The 17785-nt window shown below is 37.6% G+C and overlaps 1 long non-coding RNA gene across 2 annotated transcripts in view; it reads right to left on the reverse strand.

The window, feature by feature from the left end:
• LOC103278768 (uncharacterized) overlaps positions 1–17108 on the reverse strand; it is a 55326-nt gene extending 38218 nt beyond the window's left edge. Inside the window, exons 1-3 of one of the 2 annotated variants that reach the window (XR_506315.3) lie at positions 16922–17108; positions 12518–12689; positions 5801–11571 (exon numbers count right to left, since the gene is read on the reverse strand). This is a non-coding gene — a long non-coding RNA (uncharacterized LOC103278768). Of the gene's footprint in view, positions 1–5800; positions 11572–12517; positions 12690–16921 lie in introns of those variants that run through there. The other variant, XR_506314.3, reaches the window with a different exon arrangement.
• Between the last annotated feature and the right edge of the window lie 677 nt (positions 17109–17785).

Genomic DNA, 17785 nt, shown 5'->3' on the forward strand with positions numbered 1-17785 from the left:
CATGAGGAAAAAGATACAATGCAGGCTGTATAGAAAGAGGGTAAAATGGCAGGCGTTGGTGCTAGAGGACAAATTACTCTCAAGAAAAAGGAATGCTATTTGAGAAAATACAGAATTTCATCTTAAATGTCAAGAGCCATGTTCATAAGGCAAGTATATACTGCAATGAACACATGTTTATAAGTGCGTTCTTAGTCATAATATACCAGAATTCATAAAGAAAGAAGGAAAAAGCTGAGTGGGTAATGGGATTATTTTCTGACCTCATTGACGTTTCAATATACAGAGACTTAACAGTCAGCAGTATGGTTTAGGATGCAGTTAGTTGTATGGACTTCTTGTATTACTTGGTATCTGGTATCACAGTTCACCAAAAACTGTGAATTTTTTTAGGATGAGTATAGTACTAGTATAAACTAGTATTTTAAAAAGTTCTCCAACAGCACAAAGTGGAAAAAAAATCAGCTAATGGCAAATTTTCTACATAACTGAATTCTAGGAACATTGTAATGATTGTTGGGTTTCGTAAGTGGAAGTCTCAGTACTCTGAAGTTTCCTCTGATTTTTTTTCCCAAGGGGATTTCCAGTGTGGAGACGCACATTGGAAATTCACTTTTGAACCATTTACTTCCATTACTCGAAAGTAATTGGAACTGTTTGGAAGTCTGAATCAGCCAACTGTACACTCTCAGCCAAGACTGCTGGCTGGGAGGCAAAGCATAACACAGGGCTTGCCTCCCAGCCAATCAGGGCTGACGTTTGATCCCCTGAAGTTTCCCCCCTGGGAGTGCTGTTTTTCCTTATTGTGCATGCACGTCCGCCATTAACAAAATACTTACGAAGATTTGGAAGTTTTGTAAAGTTTTGAACTTTTTACCTCCAAAATTTGGACCAGTGCCCCCTAATTTTGAACATAGTTTAGGACCATTTTTTTGGAACCCACATGCCTAGGAATTATCATATATTGTTGATTTTCTTTTTCTTTTCTTTTTTGCAGATTTTGCAACAAAACAAGTTTGTGAGGACATTTTGATACATGAGGGTTAAACTCCCCCCCTCCTTTTCTGAAGATGGGCCAATTTTTTTTTTTGCATGATCCCAGGGAGGTAGCCACAGCAGTTTCCTGATATAATTCATTTTTCTTATAAGAAATGATGCTGAATTGCTTAACAAAACGTTGTCGAGCACTAGATATCTGACTTGTGTAGTTTCTTTGTTCAGTAAAAGTAACCTTAAAGTGTTTCAACATTGTTGGATGAAATGGTTTGCCAACCCAGTGGGATAGATTTTATATTAAGTGCAGTGGATGAGATTCATATGTTTTATTTCCTTTTATGAAACAATCTGTATTTGTGCAGAAATCATATAGATCAGAACTGACATTCCTCACTAGTCCTTAGCAATATGATGACTGTTAGAAAATTTGCTGAATTTGGGCAAAAATGTTTTTGTTTTTTTTTTGGCTAGGTCTCAGACAGAGAATGTTGAACAGAAAACATTCAGCTATGTCTGCTTTATAAGAAGGCAAGGAAGTTCCTTAACATAATTTCTGTAGGCTGTGTAGGAGAAATAGTCTTTTTTATTTATTGTAATGTTCTTCTATCAAGTATAATAATCAGACATGACCAAATTGTGCAATCACTTGCATAAAAGTTGCAACAATGCTATGTTTAAATAGAATGTTCATGTGTAAATAGTGACATGTGCAAGTAAAATACAAGATAATAGACACCTAACCAAGACAACTGTTTAATTGCATCTTGCTAGAAAATACACAATTTATACTGAACTAACCAGAATTCTATAGGCTGTGTTGAGGTGGAAATGTTCAGGTTTTTGCTATAATTAAAACAACTTTATCTGAAAAATAGTATGATTTAGCAAGCAAGGAGGCAGAAAGTTTCAAGAAATCACTCTACAATTATTGCTTGCATAGCTTTATTTTATTTTGCTTTTATTTGTTTTGTTTATTGTGCATAGAGTGGTTAATAATGATGGTATTGTTTTAAATGTTATTAAATATTTTAATATATTTTATAATGATATTTAAAATGTTTATTTTAATTGTTCATTGTGTTGAGGCATTAAATAGTTGCCTATGTATAATGCCACTTTGAGTCCCCTCCGGAGTTGAGAATGGCGGGGTAGAAATGTCACAAATAAATAAATAAATAAATTATAGTAAGACACCTATATCTGCAGTCACTCTCAAATTCTAATAGAGCATTCCGACCACTACAGCACACTATCTTTAATCCTGGCTTTTATCTACTCATCTCAAGACTAAGAGCAGGAAACATTACTGTTCTTAGATTTGATCCGCATTACAATGAACACGTCATGATGTAACCAGAGCAACAGGTATGCTCCCTGCCCTTGTTTTTGTTGGTACGGAAGAATATGGCATTCACTATGAACGGCTACTGATAAAACTCACCCAAGATTTCAACACATTCATATAATTTCATCCCAAATCACCCTTCTAATTTCACACCCTATGAGTATGTGATGCATTATGACTGAGCAATAATTTGTACAATTACATAGCCATTCTTTTATGTCAATTTCAGGAACAAATTCTTAAATATAGAAAGAAACATATGGAATTACTGAGGCATGCTGGGGAAAACCTTTGCTTGAGAGCAGCTACTAGTAATCACAGATACAATTGAGCTAGGAAGGCCATGGATCTAACTGCGTATAAAGCAATTTCTTACTTTTGGACAGGATAGAGATTAGAGACAGATGGCTTGAAGTGAGACCTGGTCTGTATGACCTCCTTAGAATTTGAAATATCACTGACTCAAACAAAGAGAAAAGGAAATGCATACATAAATGAGAGGCTAAGGAAGGCTAAGGACAAAGCAGTGGAGTGAATCGCCCTCCTTGCTCCAAGGGAATTAGAGGAGATGGGTTACTTTAGTCAAGCAAAGTCCTTTGTTTTAACTTAATGGACTGTAAAAGGCTTGGATTTATTGTATCGGGCATTAAAGGCACATCCTGTTCACTCTTATGCCAAGTGGTGCATCTACCCATTTGTAAATCCTTTCAGATTTTCTGGATCATGACTGTGGCATATATGTCACATAAAACAATTAAAAGCACAAAAAACCCTATTTAGTGGAATGGTGCACTGTGCCAAACTTGGTGACAATGTTCTTACTCTTGAGAAGGAGGGAAATCTAAAAAATCCTTTGTCTTACAAGGTTTCAATGGAAAGTCTGGTAAAATTAGCAGTCATGATTGTGGAGTAGTATACACACAAACATTTACTGTGGAGTGGGAGACTTTTAGGTTTTAACTGAGGAACAAACTTCAAGTCTGTTCATTTAACATATGACACCACATCACTATCTTAATAATGGAAGCATCCTGGTTTAACATCAATCTTTGTCACTCTTATTCCATATTAGCACCTTGGTAGCAACTTCAAAATACTCTCAATAAATATTATTTTTAAAGAACTTTCCACCAAAAATCCACAACTAAAACTGAATGAAGGGAAAGCACCTAGTTCATTCAAGAATATAATAGGATTCACATTTCATTCAAAAGAGACAAGAAACATTTTCTCACAAGCTTAAAGCCATAATTTTCTTTGTTGTTCATATAAAGAAACAGACAAGACATCATGCTACAGATAGCAATATACCTACAGATAAATCCACAATGGTAACATGTATAGAGATGCTAGATCAGATTAATAAAAATGTTTAATTTCATTTGATTTGCTTAATACATGTTTAAGACCTATCTCTTCTGGCAAGCCTATCCAGTCAATTTTAAGTTGTGAATTTAAACCTGCATTTTATTGGTGAATTTAAATTTGCATTTTACTTGTGTATATTTGTTATGTGTATTTTAATAGTAATTTGTTTTAACCATGTTTTAACCATGTAATTTGTACCACCACCTCATGTCATGAGGAGAGGCAAGTATTAATAATATTAATAAGGAGGAGGAGGAGGAGGTTTGGATACACTTTTAGTCCTACTTAGAGTAGGACTAAATGAAGATAAGAGCCATGCATTCATTCCATTGAATTAAGTTTTTCCTGGTACAAAATTTGGAAGATTTCAGTGTGCTATATTCTGAACTATGGAAACTACTGAAGGGCAATAATAAACTTCTGGACATTTTGTAATGTTTTGTACCAATATGGTAGGTTAAGAAAATATAAATATAAATGTGTGCAATACACCTACAGTGTGTAGGTGTCAAGCTTCTAGTCATTTCTATTAGAGCTTTAAAAGTGTATTTCCCCCTATGAAATTGTGTATAAATATAGTTAGTTATGATCAGCAAAAGAATATATATGTCTGCATTGATAGCTACCTGCTACTAGTCCAGAACAGTTCACTTGTAATCTGAATCCATAAATGTGTTAATGATATATCAGCATCTCTTAAAGAGCAGCAGACTAGAAAGGAACACTTCAGCATGTGTCAGTGCAGTACATTTCAGCTACAGACCTAATTCGAATCTTCCCTGTCATTTACTTATCAGAAATGGAGAAAGATTTCTTTGACTTGAGCATCAGGCTGCAGCTTGACAGCTCCAGGTGGAAGATTATTCCAGAGTTTAATCACTATGTGACAGCATCAGTTCCCCTTTCATCTGCATCTATTAACCTTGATTTCATATGTTCAGATCTTGTGTCCATGAAATTACTGCATCACTGCAAATTCAGAATAAACCAATTCAGGGGACTGGCAGTAGAGGCCTGTTTGTACATAGGATTCCTCACATTTTTTCAGTCAATCTAAACAGTATACTTCTTGACCTGATTTGTTCAGCTTCATTTCTCAACATCAACTGTATGGCAAAAGGCAAAAGATTTATATCATCTGAAGAGAAACCAGTGTAACTGAGTCCCCCCTGGGGAGAGAAGGTGGGTTAAAAATAAAGTTTTATTATTTTTATAAGGTGTGGGAGTGTGTTTTCTCCATGCAAATGGACACAGGGTGATGCTGCTTGCAACAGTCAGTGACTATTATGAAGTGATGGTAGTTTTCATTTTAAAAAAATGTTTTTTATTAGGGTGTGTGTGTGTGTGTTTAATGCCATGTGTGGTGACAAGGTGACTGGTCATCTTTTTTCTTGCTTAGCCTTCTCCCTTCACCCCATCCAGCATTAGGATTTAAAGTAGCTGAAGAGGAGCAGTTTATTATGATCTACTCTGACAGGTAATGGCATGGTGGCTTGGCAGCATGGTGGCCTGCAGTATGGCTGTCCATGCATGATTCATAACTCACTGTATCTATGACTGATCACCACTATAGATGTGATACACTTGAAGTAAAAAGAGGTTTGACAACCCAAATCAGATTTTGAGAAGAGGACATGTGAATATGATGGGGTTGCAAAATAGCACAATAATGCTCCCCAAATATTAATGTGAAATGCTGTACTTCATAGTATTGATGTAATGGGAATTTCTATATTTTTCCATCCTCATACAATCAGTTCCAATATATACTCATACTGGAAAAGCTCTATGTTGATTTAGGACTTCATCAGATAGGCAGGAGGGAGCAGGGGGAAACCAAGGAAAGCATTGGAAAGAGTGCGGAAACCGTCTTATCCTGTTCTCTGCTGGCAAGGTTGACTGTTTGTGTTAACTATTTATTGCTTATGTTTTGTACTTGTTGTATTTTGTATTTTGTGTCACACCTTGAGTGTTTTGTGTGCTGCCCTGAGTCCCTCTGGGAGATGGTGGAAGGATACAAATAAATTATTATTATTATTATTATTATTATTATTATTATTATTATTATTATTATTATGGTCTGGCCAGCCATCCCACAACCTTTCTCCATCTTCTGCTAGTTTTCTCTTGCTTCTCCCCACTTCCTGACTCCTGAGAACAGAGTCTTCATTGTAGCATGTTGGGCAGCCATTGGAAGTGGACGTGCATCATAGAATGGACTCCATTTTGCCAGTGTGTGAAAATGGAGATAAAACATGGGGGAAACATTCTTATAATGAGGCCCTAAGGAAAGTAGCAAAAATAGTAAAAGTGTGGTTGATCCTAACAACAAGGCTTTCCACATCATGACACCCAGCATGAACACTCCACATGTTTGCCCCACCCCCTTCACCCGCTGATTTATAACGTTGACTACTTTTTTTTCAAGAACACCTTCACCTCTTTATTAGCACAAAGTAGGGGAGAGGAGAAGGGGAAAGCAGCCCTTGCACTGAGTACCAAGGCGGTAACTAATGTGTAGATAAAACAGGGCATATTGAATGGGAGGAGAGAGGAAAGCTGCCAATGGATAATCAACAGCAGACCTTTACCTCTGCCTATTCATATGGACAAGGAAAAGCAATGTAATTGTGTTGCTTATAAATTGTGGTTGACAACCCAAGTATTTTCATCTGGTTTACTCCCACAGGATACACAACAGCTTTTTAAAGCATATCTTAAACATATAAATATAAAGATGCAAAATTCCATCCATGTAGGAGAGTCTAAGAATGTGTGGGCAATTTTATTTGTGTGGGAAGAATAATCAGTATTATCAGCTTCAACATTATCCATTCTGATTAAAACTGGCTGGCTAAGGTTTCAGACACAATGCTTCCTACCGCCCAATCATTTTAATTGGAGATATCAGGAAACATTTGTACTATAAATAAAATTATAAAAGATGAATTCTGAACAGTACATTCTGCAGCTGCAGTGAGGATTTCAGGATCTTGGACAACTCCCTGCAGCTTCTGAAACTTGTTCTTACAATTGTTGTGTCAAAGAATTACAAAGCTGGAAAAATCCACAAGGGCCAGCCATGCAAGAATACATAATCAAAGCACTCTTATAATATAATAATAATAATAATAAAACTTTATTTATATACTGCCCTATCTCCCGGATGGGACTCAGGGCGGTTTACAGTCATAAAAGCAACACAAACATTACATAACAACATAATACACATTATTAAACAAAGTAAAATAATACAATTATAACAATAAATCACACTTACATGACCATAAACCCAATATATTAAAATGTATCATTTTAGGCTAGGGATTCTTTATTGCTCTACCTTGCTATTCATAATTTTAATTTAAAATCACAACCTTTGTAAATGAGTTATTTTTTATGATGAATTTATGATTTTAATGCTTTGGCTTTGGTAGTGGTAGAGGTTACAGTAATAGTAATAGTAGTGTTAGCAAGAAACAATAAAGCCTTTGTGGTTGATCCAAATTTTCATAACAAGAAGACTGAAACCTGGAGGAAAATATTCAGTTCTTTCCTAATAAATTTCTAATTCTTTGTTCTTTGCTGAATTTAAAAAATAATTTGGCATTTTAAGATATATCTTATTAATTGTGTTTTAATGTTTAATCATCAGATTGTTTTAGTTTTTTCTTATTTTAACCCTGCTGTAAGTAGCCTTGGGTCCCATGTTGGAGGAAAGGTGGGTCAGTAAACAAACAAATATTTTACAATATTAAGAGAATAAAAGACTGGGCATTCACAGCATCAACAATAGGCTTTTTCACATGAAGGCAATTGCATTAGAGATGAGAGAAAAAACAATTTGCACACATTTACAATGGTTCTTCAAAGCACTTTCTAGGCACATGTAAAAGTAGACATAAAGGAAGTTGAAGCATTAAGAAACTTCTTTATAGCATTACACTGATGACATGCATTTAAATTTTGTTCATGCCATCAAATATGAATTCCAATTTAAATGTCACAGCGAAAACTCAAACTCTCATCCTATTGCAAAATTATTTGTCACCCTTCAACTTTTCACACTCAATAAATGAGCTTATAAAAGAAAAAACCAAACAAATAAAAATCTGTTTCCAGCAACTAAAATCCAACTTTAACATCTCCTGAAATTATTTTTTACTTTCATGTACAAGAAAGGAGTAAAAAAAAAAAAAACAACAGAAATTCATTTCTTGTAAAAATGAAACAGAGACCTATATCTACTTGTTGGTCCCACGGAGAAATACCCAATGAGTCAATAGAAACTTGGTAATTTAACATTTACCCAAATTAAGTTGATTTGATAGATCTATTCTAATTGGGACTCATAATTGGATTTAAGCAAAAGTCTCCCTACCTCAGGTTTAAATGTAAGTGATAAAAACACAAAATAACTTCCTTTTACATCAATAGATGATTTCTCTCTTTTATTTATTGCTACTGTTATTAAGATAAATAAGAACAGGAAAATGAATGACCTGGCATTAATTGAAAAATGTTTTCACATTGTTTCTTGCAGAATTTACAAAAATTGATTTAATTGATGTTCTTTGCTTGCCGTGACTTCAGTATGTCTTGACATTTCATTCTTTGACCATTCTGTTCTCATAGGAATTAAATCTACAATGCTGTTTAAAACAGGGATGGAAAAATAAATCTATGCAGATTTTTGTCTACAATCTCTGCAACGTTTTCTGAGTACCTCCAATGGCAATGGTTGTGAGAGCTGCAGAGCAAAACATTTGGAAGGCCAAAGATCTAAGGCTGGTGTGAACAGGGCCTGGGGGCAGTTTTCAACTTCTCTGTCTTATGTGGCCAACCCTATGACAGTAGCCCCACAATATCACCATTTTTGTCTGTATTCTTCCCAAAAGGACCACAGGGAGTTATTTTTGTCACTTTAGCTTGTTGTTTTGGGAACGGCATGGAACAAAAATAGTAGTCTGGGGGGAGTGGGGTTTTGTGGCCTTTTTTTGGGTGGGGGTGCATCTGTGCTACTCTCTGTACAGTTTTAAGCTAAAACAATCACAAAATAGCATCAAAACATGTTTTGAAATCCCAGAAGATTGTGGGCTTTGGAGGATTGTTGGGGGCTGCTGTACTTTCCTCACTTCTGATCTTAATCTTGTTGGAGACACCCCTGACCTACTGAATCAATGGTATATGTCAATATTTAGTGAGTATTCATAAATGCAGTAAATGACCATATAGGTCTGTTTGGGTATTGTGCCCATGGGATATAAATTATATACGTACATACAGACTATTTAATGGTCTATTATAACTGGAATTAGCAATAGGGATCTGAACCATGTATACATGTAAATAGAAAATATGAGAACGGGATTTGTTTTAATTCTTTGTTAGCACATGCATGTGTCTATTGACATATACTCTGAGGGCTTTTTCGAATTACAGAGCATAATATAAATATCATGAATATAAAATATTATAAAATTATATTACTTAATAACAGTTATGGACTGTTTCCACTAAAAACTATTTGAACTGAGACTAGGTGGCATAAAAGATCTGTCCGTTGTGTAGTAACAGTAACCTGTAATGCAGGCAAACATTACTTGAGGCTACATTTACTGATGTTTTCAATTTTCCCTGTAACCTGTGACATGAAATTCAAAATAATAACATTACAACAAAGTGTAGAGAATGTTCTATCAGCATTTGTTAGAAAGTGTAAACAAATGGAAAAATTACATTTCAAGAAAATGCTTGACTGCTTTTCCACAAGAATAATTCCATTGTATAAAACTGTACTAGTAACAGTGAAAAAAGCTTTCAAAATGCTTAAATTCTGGGATGTCAACTTAGCTGTGACCATCTTACATAGTAGGTGGAAATATAAAAGCAGTATGAGAAATGTGATTAAGCATACATTTATGAGTGTCTCAGCTATAGTATTTACTTTGTCTGATTCTTGTTTCCAAGAAGAAGAAAGGAAGAGAAAAACAATATCACACAAATACACTTGAATTTGCTCTCTTAAAAATATTGTATTCATTGTCTAAAAGTTTTTCAAACATAACAGAAAAAACAATTATAATTTTATGGCAAGAGCTTATAACATAGGTAAATGCATAGAACTCATTAGTTTTGGAACCCAGTGGTAGTGCTTTTTGAGCTTGAATGAAAAAAAAAATCAGTGGCATGAGAGCTAAGTTATAAAGCTATATGAATGTGTAAGGGGTAAAACCTTAAGAGTTAATTTCAGTCACGGAAAGATACTGATTGGACAACACTAGACTTTGAAATAAGCAAGCAGTGTGAAGTATCTCAATTGACAAAGTATTGCATGAGCATGAAGAGACAGTCCTTCTGTCACTGTCTGGTCAGCATTGCCATTTTGTTTCAACCATGGTTCCCAGATCTCAGGCCATGGACCCACTTTCCCAGTCCTCAGTGCAAGATATATGGAGCCCTCGGTAGTGCAGTGCGTTAAACCCTTGTGCTGGCAGGACTGATGACTTGAAGGATGGGTTGCTGACCTGAAAGTTGCCAGTTCGAATCCAACCAGGGGAGAGCACGGATGAGCTCCCTCTATCAGCTCTAGTTCCATGCAGGGACATGAGAGAAGCCTCCCACGAGGATGGTAAAAACATCAAAACATTCAGATGTCCCCTGGGTAACATCCTTGCAGACGGCCAATTCTCTCGCAACATAAGCAACTTGCAGTTTCTCAAGTCACTCCTGACACAAAAAAGTGCAAGATGTGGAAGAATCTAAAGGTAGGAAGGCTGACCTGAAAAATATGTGTGTTTCTCCTTTGTATTTTAATACATATTTTATTTAATTAATACAAAATTTAGGATAACTAATAATATCACCAGGGGGCTTCTCCTTGAAACTTCATCTTTGTAATATCAGCAGGAACCATCTGCTATGACACCATCAAAGACTACTCCTTGGCCCCAGGTTTTGGCCCTGAAATCTCAGGGCTTGCAATATATCTTATCTGGCAGATTTAGCTATACCTTAGCAAAAGATGGAATGATTTCCTAAAGTTCTCTTCCTTTATTGAGTCTTTTGATTTCATCTGCAATGCTTTCCTTTACTCCTGCATGCCATTGTCTTAACTCTGTGTATTCCTAAAATGAATTTTAAAATCAAATCATTCATAGTTTGCTACAATTTTAATTTTTCAGTTAATATACTCACAAAAAATACAGAAGAGTAGTCTCTGTTACTAATGAATATATGTTAATTGAATAGGATACTGTCCAAAATCAATCTTGGTGTGTCTCCCTTCAGAGAGGAAGACTTCTCTTCCTGTTGTCTCACCCCCATTTTTTACTATGAGTTGTTTGTAAGTTGGATGTTTGTAACTCGGAGGTGGCCTATACCTGAATTCACTGTCTCACTGACATTGGAGTTGCCAGCTACCACTGGCAAAATCTGGAGGGTTTTACAATTCTATCCCCTCCAAATTATACTCCATTTTAGGCCCATCCCTGTATTATTGTATATAAACTATCATATTAAAGTTAAAACAGTCAAATGCCCCTTTCATTTCTCCCAGCACTTTCATTTCTCCCTTTTTATGTTATTTTCCTTCATTTATTTCAACATGTGACTTTAATTTTTTAAGGTAGCCATCTTTTATATCTATTCTTTATGAAGCAGCACAATCCATTCACCAGTTTATTTACTGTGATTCTATTACTCTTTGCAAAGATTGAAACTTTACTCTCCAGAAATTAATCCGTGAGAGGAGTACCATCCACACTCTGATAGATCCAGGTTGATTATAAAATGAATGATTAAATGGAATTTTTGTTGATGATTTTTGTCAGTTCCTTCTCCTTATTTCATCTTTGAGATTACTGCAAAAAGAATGAGAGGAAAAGAGGCACCTCAAAAATTGCTTTCTCCTGTCAAAGCAGAATTCTGCTAAGATATGTCTGAGAAAATCAGCCTGAGGGCTATGCCTAGGAACAACTCGATTAGTACTTACAGTGGGTGAAACACAGCTTTGTTTAGTGAAAGTTCAGTAGCCAAAAAAACCTTTTAGCATCTTCTTCTCCGTAATAACTCTCAGAGTTACATCTACTACAACAAAGTTGGCCTTGTGACAGTACACCTGATTTAATACTGTTGTTGAAGCCCTTTCTTATTACAATTCACATGGTTATAGAAAACTGGCAGTAAAATTAAGTAAAATTCACAGAAAAAACGGATGCCAAGCATATGTGATGCATAAGACAGGAATGATTACTATCAGCTTCAGCTATTATGCTAGCTGCTCCCCTCCTTAACCTAGAGGATCTAAAAATGCTAGTGAAGACACTGGTAACCTCAAGCCTGGACTTCTGCAATTCCTTGTACATTAAGCTATTTCTTTAATTATTTTGGATGCATGGTTGCCAGATTGATTACAGGTGCATCTAGGAGTGATCATAATATACCTATTAAAATCACTCTACTGGTTGCCAATATGTTTCCAGACAAAGTACGAAGTGCTGGCTGTTATCTTTAAATCCCTACATGGTTTGGGTCTAGGGTATCTATGGAATCACTTTCTCTCATATAATCTTTCCCACATATTTAAGCTTTAGGACATTTATTTCAATGAGCTAGGATAGACCGACAACTGTCACCCAGAGGACTTCTCAATGTTTCCTGGTTGTGAAATGGCCTGCCAGAAGTGATTTGACTTCTAGTTTCAATTTCTGAGTTTAAAACAGCACTAAAAAGTTTCTAGAGTGGGGGGAGAGTAAGAGTAAGTGTGCTATTTCAAAGGAGTACAGCCATTGTGCCTATTTTACTTACCCTCATGAGACAGTTCAAGGCTGATCCATGACAGTCGTATCTTGTCAAAAACGGTGGCTATCATGCTGGTCCTTTCTATTGGAAAGTGGGGACCAATCTTCTAATTCCCATTCTATGACCTCCCATTGCTTCCCAACTTTGTATAGAGCAGCCACTTGAGCAGATGCTGTGCCTTAAGAAAATGTAAATGCTATACTGTAAAATTAACAGCTGTGGATAGTTCAGAGAGCCAGCATGCCTGAAAGCATTGGAATGCTTCACTAAGGGTGCATTGCAATCTGATGCATATTTCCCTGGAAATAAACCCCATTAACACTGCAGTAGGTTTACATTTCCAAGTAAACTTTCAGGGTTATAAACCTGTTTCTTCTGAGGCAGAAGAAGACTTTGTGCCCCACAATGGGAGACACAGCTGTAAACACTAGCATAAAACAACATGACTGAAGGGAGCTATTAAGACTGGCCATATAAATTCAGATATCAACAAATCTGTATCAAAGGGACCCATATTGTTAAAAGAAAAACATTACAGTAAGTACAAACGCCCTTGGGAACTGATGGAGAATTGTTTTCCAACCTCTCACCCTTTGCCAAATAAAACTACAGTTAAAAGTTTAAAGATTTTTTTCCAGAAGCCCAGCCAGGGGTCTTTTTTTCTGGACCGTTTCATCCGTTCCTACATGATGATATAAAAATCAGCGCTTCACTGAACTTTCTATTAGCCAGGGCATATTTCCGTTGCAATCCTAGTGCTCTTTCACACTATGTGAGTCCTCCCAAACAGTGTGACACAACATATTGTAAAAGGAAAATGGTAATTAGAAGGAACATTTGAGCAAGGGAACTTGCCTGGAAAAATGCTTTAGTTAAATGAAGCAATAAAGGTTGATTTAATCTGTTAAACACACACACACACACACACACACACACACACACACACACAGATATTCATCCTTTGAAGATTTTTTTTTTTAATTTTTAGAAAGAACAATTTATGTCTAGGGTGAAGATGTAACTGAGGACATGTTAACCTTATCACTGCTGAAGGTGAAAAACTCTAATCTTCAGATATACAGATTGCAAGAGAATTTAGTATAGAGAAGGAAGTTGAAGGATGGGGATCAAGACTTTAAGGAAGATACTAGTTCTTGGGTTTTATAGTTAAACAAGGATGAGCAGTGGATTTACAACTATGGTGGTAGTGAATCCACTCTGTTTTATAGCTGTTGCTCCCTCCACTATTCTGGGGTCATTTTACACTATGCAATTACAGTATTTTATATCCTCCAAATGTCCTGATTTGGCAAGGACAGTTACCAGTTAATCCTCCACCATCCCACATATTCACCTGCTTTTAAAGTGCCTCCGTTTGTCTCTTCCCCCCCCCCCCCCCGCACTCTTTATCCTCAGCTTATGTAAATTGGTACAAATTCAGTTCAAAATGAATTTGCATAGAATTAATTCAGCGGGGAGAAGAACAAGGGGAAGAATCTTGCTCTTCCCAGTACATTCAGATTGTACGTTGTGTATTTATATTTATTACTTGTATTATTTTTTAAATTGTTGTATGAACCTGTTTTTATTATGTCTATTGTATTGTATTGTATGTTTTATCATGTTGGAAACAACCCTGAGCCCCCTGAGGAGATAGGGCAGTATATAAATAAAGTTATTATTATTATTGACACAACGACGTTGTATGACACAGCAAACAAGATAGATATGCTGGATTTCGTTTCACAAAACCACAAGTCGAACACTTCCCAAGTGTCTAGGACTGTGTGATGTATTTTCGGATGATGCGTGCAGTTATTATTATTATTATTATTATTATTATTATTATTATTATTATTATTATTATATAAATCAATTGCAGCCTCTCCTACCCTGTATGTTCATAATCTGGCATCTTGACCTCATTCTGATGTCGCTTGGATAATGCATGTGCCAATTTTCATCTGGGAAGGGTATGGCATTGGATTCCTCTTTGTTATTTTCAAGTGTAGGCAAACAGAAATTTTGGTGCCGCCACCCAAACCAATCACTGAACTTCTAGGTTGGCAGAAGCTGGGGATAACAGCAGGAGCTCACCCTGCTCCCCAAATTCGACTAGCCAACAAATTATTGGGTTGCTAACCTGAAGGTGGTGACGGTGGCAGCGGTTACCTTCCTGCCAGAGCAGTACCTATTGATCTACTCACATTTGCATGTTTTCAAACTGCTAGGCTGGCAGAAGCTGGGGCTAACAGCAGGTGCTCACTCCGCTCCCCAGATCTGAACCTGCAATCTTTTGGTCAGCAAGTTCAGCAGCTCAGTGGTTTAACCCGCTGTGCCACTGGGAGCTCCCTACACACACACACACACACACACACACACACACACATATATATATATATATATACACACACACACACACCCTTATTCCTCCTCCAGGACCGTCACCTACATTGGCCTATATCCCAGGATCTGATCCCAGATTATCTGCTTATCCCATATTATCTGGCAGTGAAGATTAATATAATCCAGTTCAAAACCTAGAATGAGATCCTGAGACCATGCTCACCACTTGCACTAGATTATGACTGCAAGGATCATTTTCCCTAAGGCCCCTTCTACACAGCTGAATAAAATCCCACATTTTCTGCTTTGAACTGGGATATAAGGCAATCTGGACTCAGATACCTCACCTCACAACCTCTGAGGATACCAGTCATAGATGGGGGTGAAATGTCAGGAGAGAATACTTCTGAAACATGGTCATACAGCCCGGAAAACATAAAACAACCCTGGACCAGAAGCGTTTAGGGTTTGATAGGTCAAGACCAGCACTTTGAATTCAGCCTGGTAGCAGATTGGCAGCCATTGGAGCTGATGTAACAGAGGCCAGGCCATACCACCTACCATAGGGAGAGAAAAAAACTCATTGAAAACTTGAGCCTTTTTGATCCTACCTTTCTCAGGAAGAACCAGGGAAACGGCAGATTAAACCAATGCAAGTACAAAGTCTCATTTTCTTGGCAGAAGCCAGGGCAGGAAGGAAGGAAAGCATGAGGTTGCTGTGAGTTTTCCAGACTGTATGGCCATGTTCAAGAAGCATTCTCTCTTGATGTGTCACCTGCATCTATGGCAGGCATCCTCAAAGGCTGTGTGTGCAGTTTGTTGGAAACTAAGCAAGCGATGTTTACATATCTGTGGAATGTCCAGTGTTTGAAAGAACTCTTGTCTGATGGAGGCCAGTGAGAATGTTGAAATTGATCATTTTGATTAGCACTGAATAGTCTTGCAGCTTCAAGGCCTGGCTGATTCCTGCCTGGGGAAATCCTTTGTTGGGAGGTGTTAGCTGGCTCTGATTGTTTCCTGTCTGGAATTACCCTGTTTGCATAGTGTTCTTTATTTACAGTTCTGGTTTAAGAGTTTTTTAATACTTGGGGCCAGATTGTGTTCATTTTCATGATTCAAAGCAACACAACAACAACAACAACAACAACAATGACTTCTCTCCCTCCACAGTTTCCTCACTGGGGGAATCCTTGGTTGGGAGGTGTTAGCTGGCCCTGATTGTTTCCTGCCTGGAATTACCCTGTTTGCATAGTATTGTTCTTTATATACAGTTCTGATTCTAGAGTTTTTTAATATATGGGGCCAGATTGTGTTCATTTTCATAGCTCAAAGCAACACAATAATAATAATCTTAATAATAATAGTAATAATAATAATGACTTTGATAATAATAATAATAATAATAATAATAATTTTATTTTTGTACCCCGCCACCATCTCCCCAGAGGGACTCGGGGCGGCTCACAGATATAAAACCAATATACAATAATATCAAATACAAAAACACACAAATAAATTTAAAAGGCATTAAAAATCACAATCATTATAAAACACTTGAGAAACACAGCAATAAAAACATAAAATGATCTGGGCAAAGTGCACTGAGTGGAACTTGTAAACAAGAAGGAAGTTAAGGTGCTACAAGGTCATGGGAAGAGCCTTAGACTGGGGTGAACACTGAGGCTATGTCAAGGAGTTAACCAACAGGTACAACTGGTCAGAAGAACCCGCTGGTACCAGGGTTTAGTATACAGTGGGCGGTACTTCTTCAAAGGCCTGTTTACACACTACCTCTCTCCCTCCACAGTTTCCTCCCTGGGGGAATCCTTGGTTGGGAGATGTTAACTGTCTGGAATTCCCGTATTCAGATTTTTCTTTATTTACAGTCCTGATTTTAGAGTTTTCTTATGAAAAAGACACTTTCTCCCCAACTGGACACTAGATCGCCTTGGACAGTTGCAGGCAGGACTTGATGTGGATTTTCTGCCTTCATCCCAGTCTTGATATATATATACACATACACACACACACACATACACATACATACAGTTGAACAAGATATACCTCAACTTTCCTGGGCGTCTGCGTGCTTGTAGTTTATATTAACTCCTGGGCTGAGTTTCTCTCCTTCCCCTGTTTCCCTCTCCTGTTCCTCCTCCTCCTCCTTCCCAGGACACTGACCTACCCTTTAAATGTTTGGTGATAGGCATGTAAGGGGGAGGGGCATGACTTGTTTACTAGCGCGCATACACTTTTCGGCTTGTCCTTTTAAAAGGGATGGTAGCACTCTGGGTTAGGGCACATTTAAAGAGAAAGAGGCTCCTAAAATTGTCAGCAATGAGTGGAAAGGAGAACCAGAAGCTGCAAAAGCCTCCCCGCCCCCTTCTTCCCAGGTTTTGGAGAAGATTTGAGTCCATGGGTTGTTGTGAGTTTTCTGGACTATATGTCCAGGGTGGGGAAAAGAACTCTTGTCTGTTTGAGGCAAGTGTGAATGTTGCAACTGGCCAGCATGATTAGCCTTGCAATTTCAAAGCCTGGCTGTTGCCTGCGGGGGGATCCTTTGTTGGGAGGTGTTGGGAGGAGAAAGGAGGAAACTGAACTGGGATGCAGGGAGGCACCTCTGATGAAAGCTGCTTCAGATGTGTGGGGCGCCCCCAGGGCATGGGATCTCCTTGGGGAAGAGGAGGAGGAGGAGGTACCCCTTGGAGCCTGTGCCTTGAGCCCCCTTTCCCAAACCACCAGTGGGAGAGATGAGCAAAGGAGGGAAAGAAAGCGCCCCTCTCCTCCCCCCCTTCCTCCTTCTTCTTCTCCTTAGGAGCTTCGCCACAGCCTTCTACACTGGACAAGAAAGAGGAGGAGGAGGAGGAGGAGGAGGAGGAGGGGAGAGAGACTGAGACTGAGAGAGAGAAGCAGTCACTTGCATCTTCC

Source organism: Anolis carolinensis, chromosome 4 (genome assembly GCF_035594765.1).
Source record: "Anolis carolinensis isolate JA03-04 chromosome 4, rAnoCar3.1.pri, whole genome shotgun sequence".
Taxonomy (NCBI): Eukaryota; Metazoa; Chordata; class Lepidosauria; order Squamata; family Dactyloidae; genus Anolis; species Anolis carolinensis.